General features: G+C 42.8%; 1 protein-coding gene across 1 annotated transcript in view; it reads left to right on the forward strand.

Moving 5' to 3' along the window:
* Positions 1-277: 277 nt before the first annotated feature.
* Positions 278-12,624, forward strand: part of LOC129835334 (neuroligin-2-like) — a 207,691-nt gene continuing 195,344 nt past the window's right edge. The window contains exon 1 of the mRNA XM_055900928.1: positions 278-1,291. The gene's annotated coding sequence lies outside the window, so the exon portion shown is untranslated. The remainder of the gene's footprint in view (positions 1,292-12,624) is intronic.

The following is a 12,624-nucleotide window of genomic DNA, read 5'->3' on the forward strand; positions in this document are numbered from 1 at the left end:
ATTAGATAGGCCAGCTGAAAAATCTAAATTGCCTATGTGTAGAAGTGAATGAAAACAAAAATGTGCTTCGTGGTCTTAATTTAAGGTTAGGGGTAGGCTTACAATCAGATGTTATGACATTGTGACTGTGCTAGCTAGTGACCTCTGAGCAAAGCTGCCTCCAGAACAAGATTCATGACTATAACCTGCGGAGATGACTTATCCCACGGAGAGGAATGGGGGCTATAAAATGGGTTTGTATCGCTTTAACATTCTTTGACGTCACCCTGATGCAGATTTCACCGGCGAAGGAGGACACTGATGTGAAAGGAGTTAGACCGACAAAAAAAAGTACCAACATGATTTAGACTCTTCTGTAGTCTGCTTAACGGAGGGGGAATGGGTAGGCTAGTGGTGCCCGCTATTTTGGAAGAGAGGATTTTCATCCATTTGAACCAGTAATACTGTACAGAGATGCCAATACATCTGATGGGGTAAAGATAAAACATTTGAAAAGAGCAGCAACAATCTGTATTCTGGAGGGCCGGAGAGCACGTAGGGATGCTCGAGCGTTGTCACAGCGACACAACTTGCTAGGACACCGTGCACGCGCCCCGCCGAGAGGCAGCGTGAGCGAGCTAAAGAAGCAATCGCACAAGCGCAGCATCTTTTCGGTGCATGGCTATAACGGGTCGGAGGGGAATCAGGGAAAACCACCGCTATTACCCAGAGACGAAGCAGGCAAGCACCACCATGATTCAAATCGTCCTCGCTATTTAAACTGTCGTTTGAGCTATCCTCTCCATCCACAAAGGGCAAGCGGGATGTTTTTTTTTGTTGGTTGAAATTCAACCTGCTTGCAAAATCACTGTTGCCAATTTATGTAGGCGAGGATTTAGACTAGATATCGTTTCGTTGTCAACAAATGAGATATAAAGATATATATAGAGACTCGTCAGATGAAAAGCCACCGCTGGAAGAATTATTCCAAAATCAGTTTACATGCCTTCATCTCGTGTGTAATGCGCCTCACGCAGCAATAGGCTTTATTTGTTAGTAGCCTTTTCCTTTCCTTTCGTCGTTGTCTCCCTGTCCCTCATCAGAATGTGGTAGCCCGGTCAATCTACCGGGATTGAGCGGGTGTTGTCGGTAAACAGAACCTGGGAAGCTTTCTAAAACCGTCTCCTTCTCCAAAGGACTATGATTCAATATTTCCCCATCTAGAGGAACGTTGTGACAGCGATCTAGAAGTCAAAGAGGATTCCTTTTGAAAACCCCTTGGAATCTTGCTACCCTTTAGACCACATAACAGGTAAGCACACCGCTCTCTCGGTTGTCGAGAATGTAGGAATTATTTCCATATTTCACAGAAAACGTGAATAAAACAAGCGATTCGTTTGCTTGTAATTACAATGTAATTAGGCTACATACATGTTTATTTGTCCCGTCCTTTCATGTTGGGTAGCAAATAGCATTAGAATGCCTTTGCAATCTGATTGATAGTTCTCACTGATAATCTCTCAATGATAACTCTCGTTTGAAGCTTTGCCTTCGAACCTGTTGTTAATGATTGCATGCTGTGGCGTTAACACTATGATGGGCTACACCCCCAACAAGCAACCAGTTCAAAGCTTTTGCTTTTGAGCCACCTTTTCCTGATAATGGTGCGGTCAGGGAATACATATCCTCTTTTTTTTTTTTTAAATAAGGACTGAATTCAAACTCTCCTTCGGTGGTCTCTCCACATATGTAGATGTTGCCAGTTTGTGGTGCCATTGGAGGTTATCCTCAAGTAGATTTAAATCAAACCATCCAAAGCCTTTAGACAGCGTTAGCATTTCAACCACACATTTATTTGGCTTTAGAATGTTTCACAAATATTAACAGATCAAGTCAAGCTTTAATACCTCTATTATGCTATTTTCTCTGATTTTCTAATGATTTCTATTCCTTACAATGTTTTAATGTTGTAGTGCATGGTTTATGGGTGAAATGGTGCCGTTGTACCCCCCCCCCCACCCCCCACCCCCCCAAAGAGAGTTTCCAATGCAACCTATCTATCTGAGCATCTTATATGTCAAGGGGTAGATAGCTATCCCCGACAGGAAACGCCATGCCTGTGAGAACATATGTCTCTCACACACACTGACTGCAAAGAATGGGCCACATTTATATGCGGGGCTGGTATGGAGGGCATTCCAAGATCCATCCAGTTGATGGTAGAATTCAACAGAGACAAGAAGACCTCTGTTCTTATCAGCCCAGGAGGATGGGCTCACACGCACACGCGCATACACACACTATCATGCACACACACACACACACACACACGCGCGCACGCGCATACACACACTATCATGCACACACACACACACACACACACACACACGCACACGCACACGCACACGCACACACACCCAAACACACACATACACTCTGGCTGCACAGAGCTCTGTGGTTGCCCTATATAGCAGTTATTATGGATAGCTCTGTTTACCAGGGGGAAACTATTTAATGGATGCGAGAAATGTGTTGTGGGACTCTGTCCTTGTGCTGAATAGATGTTGTCACAGAGAGTTGTCTCGCTCTCTACTGGGAGCAAGATGGAAGGAGAAGTTGTGTGTGTGTGTGTGTGTGTGTGTGTGTGCAGGTTGTAGTGGCAGCCTAATCACTAGAAATAGACTTCGCTTTCGGATATTTGAAAAGGTCCTGAGAACGTCAATACACTATATGCCTTCCTCGGTGCTTACTAAAAAAAACAAAAACCATTACCCAGCACTGGGCGCAAACATGTGATTCCCTGGAGCCGAAACGCGTTGCTCAGACCACTGCGCCCCCACAGGTCACAATGCTCTAGCAAGCAGTGAAAATACTTGATGATACTTGATTATATGAGGTTGGTTGGTTTGCAGAGCCTTCCCCAAACTATAGCCCTAAACTTCAACCACTCGAAATGAATGTCTAAACTGTTAACCTTTGAGTCGTTTATGTTTTAACCCTGTAACCATGCGGAATTAACTCGGTAACCACGCTGAATTAATGCGTCAAAAATAGACGTTTATCAATAATACATCGAATTTCGAAGGGAAACTAAGAGATCTTGTTGGCAGTGGTGTTTGTGTGTGCGTGTTTGCGTGTTTGCGCTCTTGCGTGTGTTTATGCACGTGAGGTGAGGAAGTGCGTGAGTGTGTGTGTGTGTGTATGTGAAACTCATTGCTCTGTAGCAGCACGTCTTGTTTATTTGTATGGCAACAGTGGATCCATGTGCTGTAATTGATTCACAATGGGCCCGCTAGACATGGGAGGCAGGTGGTCTTGTTAAGGAGACCTATACCTACCTACCCGCCATGCTGTGATGTGCGCGTGTGTGAGTCTGTTTTCAATGTTCTTTGCCATGCATGTGTCTGTGTGCTTGTGCGTGTGCGTGTGCTTCTGTGTCTCTTTCGAGTGTGTGTATGTTGTTTTCAAAGTTATTGTGCGTGTGCATGTGTGAGTACGTGCTCTCAGACTCCCAACACAGACACAAGCCCAGGTTAGACGGAGACGGAGGGAGGTCCATGCAGGTGGAGGCAGATTGGCTGAGATGTTCAATGTGCTAGATGGGAGGTCCATGCAGATAGGCTGAGATGTTCAGTGTGCTAGATGGGAGGTCCATGCAGATAGGCTGAGATGTTCAGTGTGCTAGATGGGAGGTCCATGCAGGTGGAGGCAGATAGGCTGAGATGTTCAGTGTGCTAGACGGGAGGTCCATGCAGGTGGAGGCAGATGGGCTGAGATGTTCAGTGTGCTAGATGGGAGGTCCATACAGGCGGAGGCAGATGGGCTGAGATGTTCAGTGTGCTAGATGGGAGGTCCATGCAGGCGGAGGCAGATGGGCTGAGATGTTCAGTGTGCTAGATGGGAGGTCCATGTAGGCGGAGGCAGATGGGCTGAGATGTTCAGTGTGCTAGATGGGAGGTCCATGCAGATAGGCTGAGATGTTCAGTGTGCTAGATGGGAGGTCCATGCAGATAGGCTGAGATGTTCAGTGTGCTAGATGGGAGGTCCATGCAGGTGGAGGCAGATAGGCTGAGATGTTCAGTGTGCTAGATGGGAGGTCCATACAGGCGGAGGCAGATGGGCTGAGATGTTCAGTGTGCTAGATGGGAGGTCCATACAGGCGGAGGCAGATGGGCTGAGATGTTCAGTGTGCTAGATGGGAGGTCCATGCAGGCGGAGGCAGATGGGCTGAGATGTTCAGTGTGCTAGATGGGAGGTCCATGTAGGCGGAGGCAGATGGGCTGAGATGTTCAGTGTGCTAGATGAGAGGTCCATGCAAGCGGAGGCAGATTGGCTGAGATGTTCAATGTGCTAGATGGGAGGTCCATGCAGATGGGCTGAGATGTTCAGTGTGCTAGATGGGAGGTCCATGCAGGCGGAGGCAGAAAGGCTGAGATGTTCAAAGGCGTGTCCTAGATTGATAGCTCATCACGTGGGTCGCTAACCATTACAGATGGAGAAGGTTGTGACAGTAGAAAGTTGAAACAACCTCTGCTTCCTGGGCTGCTATTCATCCTGTCAGTGTAGCTTGGTTTTGCTGTAGTCCCGTTGCTTGTGATCTCTCACAGATTCATGGTGTATCGCCAATTATGTTTCAATTTTGTGATAGTAGATGGAGACCTGCATATCCATTACGTATTGATGTCAATCATAGACGAGTTTGCTCTGCTTAATTGGCAATGTACTGTATTATATGCTTGGTTACTAGTATGTGTTATATCATGATGCAAATTGATCTACTGTTTTTCGGTTCCCTCTATAGGTATGGGACAATGGGATATTTCAAGGTGTATCCTAGTCATGGGGTGGCAGTATTTAGGTATACTTGTTGCAGGTGTTGTGCGGTTCATTGGTGAGTTTCGTCAATGGTCTGTTTAGTCTGGTAAAAGGCCCATGTCAGTTCACCGTGTGGGGTTGGAACAGTGGGCTGTTAATATAATTCTTTGTCTACCTCCTCATTTATTTGTATGTAAAGTATTCTTCTTTATCTAATTGTTGCTGACTGCAGTTGAACCACTTCACGCTCCATTTTAGTATGCTGGGTGAAAAGTGGGACATCAAGGGATGCCCATATGACACGTTATTGATATTCTAGAGCAGTGGTTCCCAAATTTTTTATAGTCCCGTACCCCTTCAAACATTCAACCTCCAGCTGTGTACCCCCTCTAGCACCAGGGTCAGCGCACTCTCAAATATAGTTTTTTGCCATCATTGTAAGCCTGCCACACACACACTATACAATACATTTATTAAACATTAGAATTAGTGTGAGTTTTTGTCACAACCCGGCTCGTGGGAAGTGACAAAGAGCTCTTATAGGACCAGGGCACAAATAATAATATAATAATGATCAATGATTTTGCTCTTTATTTAACCATCTTACATATAAAACCTTATTTGTTCATCAACAATTGTGAAGACCTCACCACAGGTTAATGAGAAGGGTGTGCTTGAAAGGATGCACATAACTCTGCAATGTTGGGTTGTATTGGAGAGAGTCTCAGTCTTAAATCATTTTCCACACAGTCTGTGCCTGTATTTAGTTTTCATGCTCGTGAGGGCCAAGAATCCACTCTCACATAGGTACATGGTTGCAAAGAGCATCAGTGACTTAACAGCACGATTTGCCAAGGCAGGATACTCTGAGCGCAGCCCAATCCAAAAATATGGCAGTGGCTTCTGATTAAATTCAATTTTCACAGAACCGCTTGTTTCAATTTCGATGAGGCTCTCTTGTTCAGATATCGGTAAGTGGACTGGAGGCAGGGCATGAAAGGGATAACGAATCCAGTTGTTTGTGTCATCCATTTAGGGAAGTACCTGCGTAATTGTAAATAAAACTTTAAGCTCGTCTCTCAATTTAAAAAATGTGATGAAAAAAAAATGTAAATGTGGATCACATTTTTTGGGGGCGTACCCTTGACGGAATTGAGCGTACCCTACCCCAGTTTGGGAAAACCTTTTCTACAGAATACAAACCATTTCCAATGCATATTTAGATTTTTGTGGCTATGCACCATATCCTGACAAATTCTGAATCCAGTTGTGTCTTGATGTGTCTCTCTTCATGCTGACAAATACTGACAGTCTACATCTATGTTTTCTCAGCACATTCAAGATATGAAGATATATTTATTCCAGATATGCTTCTCTTGGCTGAGGTCCATATCCAGATCTTGATATGCTTTTTGATATGCTGAAAATAAGGACCTTTTCTGATGCATTTCTGACTTTTCAGCTCAATAATTTCATGCACAAATCGTTTTCCGATTCCCTCGGAATATCATACATGGTATGGCCGGATATTGACTCATTAAATATTCTAAGATAGGCCTGTGCGGACATCTTATTTTCTCTATATGATGACAAATACTGACAGTAGGCCTACATGTACCAAACCAACATATAAATGCAACACGCAACAATTTCTGAGATTTTACTGAGTTACAGTTCATATAAAGAAATCGTTCAATGTAAATAAATAAATTAGGCCCTAATCAATGGATTTCACTTGACTGGGAATACAGATATGCATCTGTTGGTCACAGATACTTTAAGAGAAAGATAGGGGCGTGGATCAGAAAACCAGTCAGTATCTGGTGTGCATTCAAATTGCCATTGATAAAATGCAATTATGTTCATTGTCCGTAGCTTATGCCTGCCCATCCCATAACCCCACCGCCATCTTGAGGCACTCTGTTCACAACGTTGACATCAGCAAACCGCCCGCCCACACAACGCCATACACGTGGTCTTCGGTTGTGAGGCCGGTTGGACTTACTGCCAAATTCTCTAAAATGACTTTGAAGGTGGTCGAGAAATGAACATTAAACTATCTGGCAAAAGCTCTGGTCTACATTCCTGCAGTCAGCAGGAGTGGCTTTTTAATGTCCCCAGCACAAGGATCACCTGTGTAAGGATCATGATATTTGTGACTCGTTTCAGGTAACTAGGCGTATGTTGCGCGTCACTACTTCACAGGAGAGCCATTTGAACGTAAACTTTAAAAAAAATATATATAAATTCGTTTTTTGGCAGAAATGCCTTCTGGACCATGTGAACTTTCGTGTTCCTTAATAACAAATGTGTGTGCCATCTGTAAATACGAATACAATTGTTCAATTTACAAGCCTAGTTGGTTAAGCCATGGAAAAATCCGGCAACCTTCCCGCTAGCCATGATTGGCTGAGATAATGAGTGTGCTGGACATGCCGAGAAATTAGTTCGGATTGGTCTGCCATGTAGCTCGCTTCTGTCTATATGAGCTGTTCAGTATGGATAGGTAATCCTGTCTAACGCAGCTTTTTAAAAAGATGTCTCGTAGTAAAATGGCAAAAGTGTTGCTTTCCACTTTCTGGAGGACTGTGTTTTGAAGTCAGTGGAATTAGAGTATGATAACTAAGGAAATGGAGCAGATTCTGGCGTATGATTGCAAATATGTAGACAGAGTCGAAAAGGTTGTTGTATAAAACACCTGTCTCCGGATTACATCTTCAAACTAAGGGCAACCATGGCAGAGAGGGAGAAGCATCCATCCATGTATACGGGTAAGAGATTCTAGCTCGCTATATTTTCAGATATTACACATTTCAAATTTTGGCAAAGTCTTTTTCATTTCAAGTTAAAATGTGCTGTTAGCTAGCTAACTAATGTTAGCTGGCAGGCTAGCTAGCTAACGTTACGTGTATGATCTGTGTAGTAATATTATTCGTATCTCAGAGCCATTTTCATTTCTAGTTATAGCCTAATGTTATCTAGCTAACATTAAACCTGGTTGGTTAGCTACCTGCAGATTCATGCAGGGTAGTAACGTTATGAGTTGGGATTATGGTTAATTGTTTAGCTAGCTAGCTACATGTCTTAACAAAAGACTCCAATATGCAAATAACTATTTCAATAGAATGTTTATGATGTCAGTGTGTCAACTGTCGATAGACGTAGTTGGTAAATTCGCTCTGGCTATCTACTCCGATTTCAGAGCATGAATATGTCAGTAATCGTTGGCAAAAAGTGTAATACAATTTTTTCCAGCAGCACAGTTAGTCACCAACGTTCTGGATAACTTAGAAACAGCCTAACCAGTTCTACTAGGGCGAGTAAAATGGTCAGAGTGAGGTGTTCTCACATTTGTGTCTGGAAGTAGCTAGAAAGCTAGCCAACGTTAGCCAGTTAGCTTGGGTGCTTGATTGTGAGGTCAGAACGCTCGGATCAACTCTACTCCTCGGCCAGAGCGTCCAGTTTTTCAAGGGCCATTTTCTCAAAATTTAGCTTACAAGTTGATCAACTTTCAATGCAGAATTTCTTTCCCATTGTTCCTCAACTGTAGTGTATGACATACCATTTTATAGGTCTGATGCAAAAAACACAATTTCAAATGTTGCTGCATTAGATCGAATCGAGCCGGTTGGTCACATTTAATCAGCTTCTTGATAAGCCACACCTGTCAGCTGGATGGATTACCTTGACAAGGGAGAAATGTTGACTAACAGGGTTGTAAACAAGCTTTATGTGCATATGGAACATTTCTGGAACCTTTTTTTTAGCTCATGAAACATGGGACCAACACTTTACATGTTGTGTTTATCATTTTGTTCATTGTAGTATATTTTCTTAGCACATACAATGCATATGCTCTTGATTGTGGTCCATATCAGGATCTTTTTTGAGAACATGCACAATTATTTCACAAATATTAAATCCATTTCATTCTTTCAGACACTAGCTATAATTTTTGTATTTTTTCTGGATAAAGGCACGTGCAAAACATAAGGTGAAAGCACTGTAAGTGGTAGCCTACCAACAAGAATCACATATTTTCTGCTGTAGCGTTCCAACTGTCATTATTTTATTTGGGCTCCACAAATGAGTGTGTAAACCGTGTGTGGTCAAGCTGACAACTGGAAACAAAAGAAGTGAAAAGCTGAAGTGAAAAGCAGTGAAAAGCTGTTCAGAAAATACCTTAAGAAGTTAACACTAAAGTAAGTAGCTAATTTGAGATGTTTTATTTATCTATGACTAGAATCAAGAACGTTAGCTACTTTGGCCAGCAACCAGTAGGGCTAGCTAGCTAGGCTTCATAGGGGGTAAACTGGTATCTTAGCTAGATAACAAATAACGAAATAGCCTTCCCTTCAAGGATTTTTTTTACCCCCTGTAAAGCCTCAAGGTAAAAGTTAACATTTTAAATTTGTATTACTGGTTAATATAAGCTAGTAGCTAACTAGCAACTTGTCTAGCTAAATAGCTTGTTCCAGTTAGTTTTCTCGTCATAAATTAAAAAGTTAGAGTAGCTACCTTGTGTTATGTTTATGTGAAATTACAATATTTTCTTGCAATATCGACACAATTTTCATTCATGATTTATACATTGACCGTTTGGAGTGGATCACAGACCAACACTACCATCACTCTAGACTACGAGGGACCGCCGCTGACAACCCAATCTGCACCCATCGCATCCATCGTCCATAATAAACAGGGCAGGCAGGGGTATTGAGGGTGTGCACCTTTTATTTTCTGTTAGATTGGCCTACGTTAGTATCTTTACAGAAAACACGTGTTGTGATGGAGCTCTGGAGTTGCAATGCTGCATTTTTTTAACAGCATTCCACTGATTTCAACTCTGTCAACTTTTTGTGACAACACTGTTGATCACCGTTTTGTCTGATGACAGTGATGGGGGAAGACTACAATGTCTGTTTCAATGAAAATGTTTTCACCTAAATCGGGGATTTCCTCATCGTCAGATTCATTTTCAGAGTCAGGGATGGCACGATCGTCCTCCAGAAAGTAGTCCATCACACATTTTTCGCACTGATCTTTGTCGATAGCGCTATTAACATCAGGGCAGCAATGCATGATATCTTTTAAAAAAAGCTGCGTTAGAAAGGATTATCCACACATTTATTTCACCTTTATTTAACCAGGTAGGCTAGTTGAGAACAAGTTCTCATTTGCAACTGCGACCTGGCCAAGATAAAGCAAAGCAGTTTGACACATACAACAACACCGAGTTACACATGGAATAAACAAACATACAGTCAATAATACAGTAGGTACCGTCTATATACAGTATGTGCAAATGAAGTAGGATAAGGGAGGTAAGGCAATAAATAGGCCGTGGTGGTGAAGTAATTACAATATGGCAATCAAACACTGGATTGATAGATGTGCAGAAGATGAATGTGCAAGTAGAGATACTGGGGTGCAAAGGAGCAAGATAAATAAATGCAGTATGGGGATGAGGTAGTTGGATGGGCTATTTACAGATGGGCTATGTACAGGTGCAGTGATCTGTGATACTGAGCAGCTCATCTTATAGACAGAAGCATGCTACATGGCAGACCAATCCGAACTCATCTCTCAGCATGTCCAGTCCATCCATTATCTCGGTCAATCATGGCTAGCGGGAAGGTTCCTGTATTTTTCTGTGACTAAACCAACTAGGTTTGTAATTTTATTCGTATTTATAGATGACATACAAGTTTGTTATTATTGCAAATGAAAGTTCACATGTTCCAGAAGGCATTTCTGCCCCACCCAAAAAACAAAGAAAAAACCCCCGTTAAAATGCCTCTCCTGTGAAGTAGTGATGTGCGACATACGCCTAGCTCCTTGAAACGGGTCACATACCCTTTCCAAAGGTAGAACATTCTACAAATATGTAAGCCGGTGCGTGTCTTGACTCATACGGTAGCAGGGAGATTTCTGAGGTCCGGATCAGAAGCATGTAGAAACTGTCCTATTACGAAGAATATCCAAGCTCTGTATATGAAATTAAGGACATGCGTTTCTGGAGCATGTCTACTCCTTATATCGAATAAAATGTCAGATATCTGGATATACAGATACATATATCCCCTGATATTGGCCCTTTTCGCCCAGTGGTGTATAGACATTTGGACATGATTTTGGACTTCAACCTGGGTTTCCAACGGAGTTAAAACTGCTAGGTTGCATCTGAAATGGCACCCGATTCCTTACACAGTGCCTTATGGGCATGGTCAAAAGTAGTGCACTACATCAGGAATAGGGTGCCTTAACAGACACATCCTACTCTCTCTACAGGACCCTTTTGTCACACGTATTCTTCATCTTTGGCCACCCCTTATAGCCTGGTTCCTCTCTAGGTTTCTTCCTAGGTTTTGGCCTTTCTAGGGAGTTTTTCCTAACCGCCGTGCTTCTACACCTGCATTGCTTGCTGTTTTGGGGTTTTAGGCTGGGTTTCTGTACAGCACTTCGAGATATTAGCTGATGTACAAAGGGCTATATATAAAATAAACTTGATTTGATCTTTTCTTTCCTTTACTCCTTCATCTATTGCTGTAACGACTCAATTTATTTGGTTGAAAGGATCTGTCAGCTGTGTTTGTCTGTGTGTGGGTGTGTGTTTGTGTGAGTAAGAGAGAGAGAGAGAAGAGTAGTCGTTACCATGGAAGCACCTTTTTTGACTGATAGCTGGACTGGTCAGTTTCTACCTGGGTGTTTTTTTGTTTTGATTGTTGGTAGTGTATGCAGCATTTGAATAATGGGTGCCAATGGGCACTGGACACCTCCATAGCAGATATGGGAAACCCCACATGTACTACATATAGGGCTATATGGGCACCCTCATTGTCCCTCCAACTATTTCAAGGCCACCCCCGAGACACAGTGTAACTATAATTCCAATCCTCAGTATACTGTTGTCTATGTGTGTATCCATGTCACACTGCTAGGGATATGATGTGCCAAAATCATTGAAGGATATTGAAAATGTAAAAACAGCTGTTTGAGATGGTATTTTTTTCCTGTTGAGGACCTTGGTCATCATGATGTGGTTTGTTTGGCTCTTCATATTCTGACTGTGTCTAGTGTCTCTATCTTCCACAGTGCCACCACTCAGCATTGCCCAGGCCTGTTGAGAAGGTATATTCATTCCCAGGGAGAGAGTGAGAGCTGGAGAGAGAGAGGGTGAAGATGTAGCCTTCATATGCTCAATAGGGGTGGCCGTCAATTCCAGAACATAGTCGATTCACACTCTTTAAATGTGAGAATTGAGAATCAACTTCTTCCAATAACTAACAATTGATTCCTATCATTTTTCACAATATTACACGTTATTTTCCCAACTCAGAAACATCCAAGTGCTAAGTCCATCACTCCCATTGCTTAGTGTTGATTCCTATAATTTTTTGGTGTTGGTATACATTGGCTTACATGTTATTTTCTGGAGTCTGATACATCCAGTAATCAGTCAGTTCTTCTCATTCTCAGACCTTTCCGCCAGTCTCCCCCAAAATGCGGTGCGTCATCCGTTAGACGGAGGCGCCGTCCTATCACCGTCCCCGGGGCTCTCATTAAGGTGAGATCAAGGTTGAGCGCTCTGAGGTGTTAACACACAGCGCTCAATGGTGTTCGCACAAAACACCACTCACTGTGATAAGGCTAGCGCTACTGACAGCCAGCTCACCAGTGACACCCAGACCACCGGCTAACACTCTCCCCTGATCAGAGAGACAGAGAGACACAAAGTCACGGACAGCCCTGCTAGGCTAGGATCCTTCTCAGTTTGATAAGGTGCTGTGGTGGGTTGGTTTCTCAACCAAATCCCTTTGACAATAGACA

The sequence above is a fragment of the Salvelinus fontinalis genome, chromosome 36, assembly GCF_029448725.1.
Source record: "Salvelinus fontinalis isolate EN_2023a chromosome 36, ASM2944872v1, whole genome shotgun sequence".
NCBI classification, from domain to species: Eukaryota; Metazoa; Chordata; class Actinopteri; order Salmoniformes; family Salmonidae; genus Salvelinus; species Salvelinus fontinalis.